This window comes from Belonocnema kinseyi, chromosome 10 (assembly GCF_010883055.1).
Source record: "Belonocnema kinseyi isolate 2016_QV_RU_SX_M_011 chromosome 10, B_treatae_v1, whole genome shotgun sequence".
In the NCBI taxonomy this organism is placed as follows: Eukaryota; Metazoa; Arthropoda; class Insecta; order Hymenoptera; family Cynipidae; genus Belonocnema; species Belonocnema kinseyi.
The window spans coordinates 108,248,620-108,256,540 of NC_046666.1; the positions used below are offsets into that span (position 1 = coordinate 108,248,620).

The window sequence follows — 7,921 nt, forward strand, 5'->3', positions numbered from 1 at the left end:
AATCCCCAGAGCTAGATGAAGTTGCTCTCTGTTTTTAGCATAGATCTTAAGATCGTCCATGTAAAATACATGAGTGACCTTGTACTTTCGATCTGCAGGTTTTCCGCACAAGTACCCGTCCGAATGGCGTAGTGCTAGAGATAATGGCAATAATGTAAGGCAAAAGAGGAGTGGGCTCATGGTGTCACCCTGAAAGACACCTCTCTGAAACGTGACCTTGTTAGTTGTCACACGATTTTTGCCAGATGAGATAGTAAATCTGGTTTTCCAAAGCGGCATCAATCTCTCTATGCACCCAGCTATTTGCGGATGAACCTTTAAGATTTCCAAAAGACAGATGATAAGTCTATGGGATGTAGAATCGAAAGCTTTCCGATAATCAATCCAGGCCATCGATAGGTCACGCTGGTTTGAGTAATTATTACACTGAAAAAAAATTGTTCTTGAATCAAGAAAATATTAGTTGATTCAAGTGAATCGTAAGCACAAATGGGGAGGATAGAATATGAGTGTGTTCCAAATAAATAAGTACTTTCTACCGTATGCTTGGAACACGCGTAAATTTTCATTATCTGAGAAAATGTATTCTTAGATAGAATATCGCATTTTATTATTCTAAAACTTTATTGTGTTACTTCATATAGAGATGTATTCAAATGCAGAACATAGTTTACTTCCAAGTAATCATTTCTGATACACTTCAAGAATATATTTTCTTAATATAAGAATATGTATTATCGGAGAAATAGACTAGTGCCTCAACTAAACACTAATTCTAAAAAAAAATGGTTTTCGAAATTGTTTTTATATAATCTTCATTTTTTAAATGATTAAAGTACGTAATTCGCGCACACTGCTTACTCACACATGTAATCGTATGTCTAGACGCTTTGAAAAATCGCCCTCGCTATGGATTGAACCCTCCCTAACCTAAACTACCTAAACTAGTGTGTCCCAACCGCGCGTTCTACCGACTTCGCTGTCGAAGCACTTGGATCTCTATGACAAAAGATTGGGTAAGAATTTCAAGGCAGGGTCGTACTAATTGTAAGTCATATGGTGAGCCTCAACCAACTTCAAACTAAAAGTTGTTGAACTCAACTTTAATTTACCATTTTTTATTTAGAAAAATTTTAGAATTGGATTTTACTTATTTCAAAAAAAGCTCGATACTTTTTTTCTTAATATATTTAAAAACGTTTTAAAATATCTAAATGTAATGAACGATAAATAAAAATTCTCGTAAAATGCGCAGTTTTCCATTTATCCAACTCTTTTATTGTATATAATACTCTCTTACTCAATTTTTAATGCAAAATAACATTTCTTAAACAATAATTTAAAATATTTGAAAAAGCGAAGTAAGTTTCATTTATTTAACGAGGCATTTATTACTTCTTGTTTTTAAATATTTAAAACGCTTAAAAACAACCCAAAGGTAATAAATAATAAAGAAAAGTTGCAAGTACAAAAATGCTTTAATAACGTAAATGACAAAAAATTATTTTCTGCTATACGAAAATTTTCATAAACCGCACAGTTTTAAATTTATAGAATTCTTTTATCATACCCTTTTTTACAAAGATTTTGTATTGTCAATGTGATTGTTGCAATTGAGGATTAATAAATCGAGGAGTAAGTTTAAACATTAGTTTATTTTAAACACACACACACGATTTATACAATTTATCTGAGTGTTAACAGGTGAGAGATTATTTTTATGTTTGAATGTTAATTATACAAAAAAATGATTGAACATAGCCTGAGGTCGACCCGATCAGGTGTTCTCTGCTTGACGGTTACAAGATTTCTGTCTCTACGAAGTCGCAGGACTTCGGAGCGAACCCCAAGTTTTGACCAAACGGAAAAATACAAATGGCCTTGTCATGCGCTGATTGTCTATAGATATAGTGGTGGAGGTGGCAGGACACTCCTTCGCCTGACGTCACATTTAGGATTCCCGGTACAAGAAGGTGGGAAGTTTGTTACCATGAAAGTTTGAAAAAAAATATTCGACAGTAAATTGCCCTTGCCTAAGGTCTAGGGCGCAAATGGGTTTGCAAAGCTGCATGGAATTATAAAGTTTCAAATGGTTTGGTGCAAACAAGACAATAAAATTTGATGTTTGAGACGTGAGTTTTGACAAAGTACCCAGCTTACGATGGTTTACTGTACAAATCTACTACGACTATACTATAGAGATTTTAGCTCAAGGATGGCCGTTTTACGTCTATTTACAAGTTTTCAGAGATTTAAAAGATATGGAAAGTTCGTAGCTTTGAAGAATTTTAAAGTGACATTAAAATATCTTAAATTGTTAAATAAGTAATTGTTACGACGTAACATCTTGCCCGCTTTGAACGATTAGGTTCAACCAACTGATATAAAATTATTTAAAACATAATGTTCAAGTAACTGATCGAAAAGAAACGGAAGAGCTCACTTAAAGAGTAAGAAGAATAATGGGTATGGTTTCGTAGACAATGATTTAAGAATAATAGAAAGAGATCGAACATTTGAATTTGGAAATAACAATTACAGAGTTTTTTCAGTAATTAATATCAGTATAGTTACTACGAATAGGTTATGTGAGGTAAATCCTGTCTAAATTTGAACGTAGAACACACCAAAGTTTTATATACTAAGAACGTCTACCTTTTCAGTTGTCTTGTACTAAATTTCTAAATATTATTTTCAGTAAATTTAAAGATAAAAGTGTAACGTATATATCAGAAATTATCGATAAATGGAGAAGAAAACAGGATACACATAATAGTTAACCTAATTTGGATTAATTTACGAAATGTCATAAATTGGAAGTGGATACAACTTTTTAACGCAGCGCTTGTATTCGCCGGTTTTGGTGAGTACGGATACCACCAGAATGATTTCATTCCTTCCAGGGAAGACTTCTGTGATGCGACCCATTTTCCAGCACATAGGTGGATCGTTGTCTTCTGCTACAATAACCAAAGTCCCTACTTTGATTTTTTCTTGATGTGCTGATCCCTTCCACTTGTTGCGGGATTGCAGTTCGTTTAGGTACTCCTTGTACCATCTGGACCAGAAATGCTGCCTCATTTGCTCTACTTCTTGTCAGCATGACAAGCAATTGAGCTTTACATCTCAATAATTCATTTGAGGAAAGCTTGTCAATGACTCACCAACAAGGAAGTGACCAGGAGTCAAAGGGAGAAGGTCATTTGGATCTGAGGACATGGGAGTGAGAGGTCGAGAGTTTAGGATCCCTTCAATTTCGATTGTGCATGTTTCTAATTGTTCATATGTAAGCAACTTTCCTCGACGAGAAAAAAATCGCTTAAGGCACCCGAGAAAAGCTTCAGTGGTCTCATCGCTAACCACTTCTAGATGAAACGCTTTCGTTGCAAAGCAGATAAAAGTTGCAATGTGAACTTTGTCTTTACCTCGATTTTTATGACGTGTTTGTTTCACAAAAAAAGGTCCGCCATAGTCGACGCCCACATTGAGAAAGAATCGTGAATAGGACAGTCTTTTTCCAGGCAAATTCCCCATAATGTGGTTAATGCCGCGAGGCTTCGCTCTAAAACATCTAACGCACTTGTGTAAAACCTGATGCGTGACATTACGTCCATCAATTGGCCAGAATAATTCTCGAACGCCATAAAGAGTAGCTTGCGTTCCCGCGTGTTTTTTAGCGATGTGTTCTTCGCGAATAATTAATTGAGTTACATAATGACCTTTGGGTAAAACATTTGGGTGTTTTTTCGCGTACGGAATATTAGCACGTTCGAGTGTGCCGCCAACTCAGATAATGCCTTGGTCTATGAAGGGAGTTAAACTCAATAAACTGCTTTTTTTATCCAGATTTTCGCCGCGAGATAATAAATCAATTTCCTTGTGGAATGTATCTTTTCTCACTAACTTTACTACAGCCAACATCGGGGTGTCTAGTTCTTTGAATGAAAGAGGACCCTGCAATTTTTGAGACAAGTCCTTTTTTTGCGAATTGTGGATAAATCTCAATCAATAAGCTAGCACCGCTTTCAATTTTTTTGTGTTGTCATATTTTTCCAGCAAGTTTTTGAAATGGATTTTCCAATCCTTTTCTTTATTAAAATTTGTCAAAGTGAACGTTAGAGAGCATTGAAAGACTTCTTTGCACTTTTTTGAGTAAACAATTCGCGTTTCAGGCCAAGTTCTGTCATCTTGACTGAGTCAAAGTGGACCGGTTTTCCACATAGTGGCTTGTATAAAATCCTTTGGATTTTGCCCGCGTGATATAAGATCGGCTGGATTGTGATCTGTTGGAACGTGAAACCATTGATCGGGAGTGACCTTTTGAATTTCTGCTACTCTGTTAGCCTCAAAGGTGAGCAACGTATATGACTCTGAGCCGATCCAACCTAATGCGATCGTTGAATCGGACCAAAAGAAGGTTTTATTGAAGGAAATTTTTAAAGATTCGATTGTGGATTGATACAACTTCGTTAACAAAAGTGACGCGCATAATTCTAATTTTGGCAACGAGATAACTTTTATGGGCGCGACGCGTGATTTCGCACATAGGAGAGAGCAATGATGCTCACCTTGAGTGTTAGTCGAGCGGAGATAGATACATGTAACGTATGCCTCAGAGCTTGCATCACAAAATCCATGGATTTGTGTCTCCACTGTATTTGGAATGACAATGCATCGATTGAAACGTAAATTGTTAACGAAGTTTAATTGATTTTTAAAGTCTAGCCATAATTTTTGCAACTTATACGGAACGGGATCATCCCATCCGAGTTTTTCCTTCCAAAGAAGCTGAATTATTATTTTTGCTGAGACTACGACTGGTCCCAGCAAACCTAGTGGATCAAATAATTTTGCAGCTTGTGATAAAACTGACCTTTTTGGGACATTTTTATTTCCATCGGAAAGATTGACTGTGTATACTATTGAATCTGTTTGTGAGTCCCAATGAAGCCCTAGTGTTTTGATAGTTTCCATCGGATCTAGAGACATGTGTGTATGTGTAATATTATCAGGAAAATCGCTCATTAATCTTCGATCATTAGAATCCCACTTTTGGAGACTAAATCCCCCTTTATTTAAAAGTTCGATGAGGTCATTTCGAAGTAAAAGTGCCTCATCAAATGACTGAGCACCTGTCAACAGATCGTCGACGTAAAAATCGCGTTGAAGAATGCGTGCGGCGTTTGGTTTTGAATCGCGCTCATCCTCTGCTAGCTGCTGCAGAGTTCGAGTAGCGAGAAATGGCGCTGAAGCTGTGCCAAAAGTGACTCTATTTATTGAGTAAATGTTAATAGGTTCGTTTGGACTGTTTCGCCAAATTATTATTTGAAACACACTATCATTTTGGAAAACCTTTATTCGCCGATACATCTGCTGGATGTCGGCTGTGAGTGTCCTGAACAGTAGGACCGACCATGAGACAATCATTTAATGAAATACCCGTGGAAGACTTCATGGAAGCGTCAAATACGATTCGGGTTTTAGTGGTGAGGCTGTCCTCTTTGACCACTGCGTGATGGGGCAGATAATATTCCTGATCTAATGAGGCTCTGTCTTTCACCTCAGACATGTGGCCTTTGTCTAAATAATCGTTTATACAAGTTGAATACTGATCCTTAAGTGACGGATCTTCTTCGAATTTTTTCTCGAGTGAATAAAACCGCTGCCTGCTCTTCCTTAGAACGCTTGGAGGAGGGCTGCGTTTGATCTAATTCCCATAAAAGGGGTAAACTTGTGTGTCGAATGAAATTATAAACAGATACATTTGGGCCTACTTTATTTTTTTCTTGTGAAGCGTAGACTCTACCTGCGATTATCCATCCTAAACTAGTTTTCTGTAAAACTGCTGTATGACCCGGGATATTTAATTTTCCTGCGATCAAATAGTTGTAAACATACTCGGCACCGATTATCATTTCAACGGGAGCAGGTTCATGAAACTGCGGATCAGCTAAAAAGATATTGTCTGGGATTTCAAGGGAATTTTTGTCTAATGGAAATGATGGCATTGCATTGGAAATTTTACGAACAACTAAAAGTTATAAATTGGATTTTTGATAGTTAAATCTTGATTTGACCGTGGCAAATGTTCTGAATTTAATGTTTGTCCTCATATCATCAACTGATAACATTGGAATTTCAAAATGTTTTTTGTGTAATCCTAAGCGTGATGCGCAAGCCTCAGTTATTGTACATGATTGAGCCCCCCCCCCCCCCAGCTAACATAACACGACAAGGCTGATAATTGCCTTGACTGTCAATGACGTCGACAATAGCAGTTGCTAAATAAACTTGAGATGGAACACGTATGTGATAATTATTTGTGGATAACTTTTCATCCGATGGCGATTGGATTGGATGCTTTCCCTCATTCGATTTCTGTTCGAAATGAAGCAGTGTATTGTGTCTTTCACTACATTTTCGACACGGACCTAGGCGGCAATCGCTGGCACGATGACCCGCACGACGACAATTAATGCATAAAGACGCGTTTCTGGCTTCGGCTAGACGATCTTGCGGGGTTAATTTCAAAAAGTTGTTGTACGAAAAGATTGCGTGATCTCCCTTGCAAACATGACATGAACGCTGTGGTTTTACATGGTTCGAATCATTTGTAGATTTATTGGCTAAAGGATTAGAAAGTGAAGCAACGAATTTGCGAGAGGGTTTCGAACCTTGACCTGACACATTATTATTTTTCATGTATGTATTTCTGTTCGAACTGTGAGAATTTGAATTTGGATTGTGAGCTGGACGCGCTACTTCAATCTGAGCTCGCCGCTCTAAAAGCGAAATCATTGTTGCAAATTAAAAAGTGCTTTTACATGATTTTCGACAATAAATTTTCGATTATCGTATCGATCTGTCAACAGTTTCCAAGCGTCCTTGTAATTGTCGCTTGATGATTCTATTGAAGCGATTGCTTCTGCTGCTTCGTCCTTGACACATGACTTCAAATAGTGAAATTTAAAAATGTTGGGTACTTGTGCATTTTTATGTACCATTGAATCAAATGTGTCTTTAAAACCGAGCCATGTGTCAAAATTGCCCGAAAATGTCGGCAATGAAAGCTTAGGAAGATTTGGATCTAAAAAGACATGACTTGTATTCTGAACATTCGCGGAGTTGGCTGAACTATTTGCGCTGCCTGCAATCATTGAACTTGCACGCTGCGATTGATTGGCAGAAGATGTTGAATTTACGGGAGCTATTTGATTTTTGAGAGCTAAAGGGTTCAAGAGTGATTGTAAATTAAGAGTATCTAATGCCACGAGAGACTCTTGCACTCCTGAAGGCTGTATATTTTTCGCGGAGTCAGTAAGTTCTGAATCGTTTATAATACTTTCATAATTAGTTTCATTTAAACGCGAATTAATTGGTGGATTCGAATATTTCTTCGTAAATTTTTTATTCATCCGTTGATTGTAAAGTACCGATTCTCAATGGAGTTGTGTTCATCTTCGAATGATTTTAAAAGTGTTTCATCAGTGGTTAGCGATTCGATATCTACAATAATCTTTTCGGATTGTTCTAACAATGATTGGTGTTTCGCTAATCTACCTTCAAGATCGAGAAGTTCAAAATCGGCATTTGGACCTGATTCGAATTGATCTAAAACTTTTTCTAACTTTGTTAATCTAGTTTTAAGAGCACCCCTTTTTTTATTAAAACCGCGATTTTTGGATCTGGATCCGTCATTATGATAGCACTTTGAATAAAAATTGAAACCGACAAAAAGAATATGGATAGGTTCGCACACGATGGATAAAAATCTGATGGTGAGTCAAGGATTACTTACTCGTAGAATGTAGGAGATGAGAGCTCAAGTTCCATCCTCCAACTTAACAAAACAAGAAAAAACCGCAATTAAAGAACTTAATCAAAATAAAGATATTATAATATTACCCGCAGACAAAGGTAA

The 7,921-nt window shown here is 36.9% G+C and overlaps 1 protein-coding gene across 2 annotated transcripts in view; it reads left to right on the plus strand.

Annotated features, from left to right (window-relative positions):
• Positions 1-7,921, plus strand: part of LOC117182208 (paired box protein Pax-5-like) — a 380,233-nt gene that overhangs the window by 344,427 nt on the left and 27,885 nt on the right. The gene's annotated exons all lie outside the window — the stretch shown is intronic.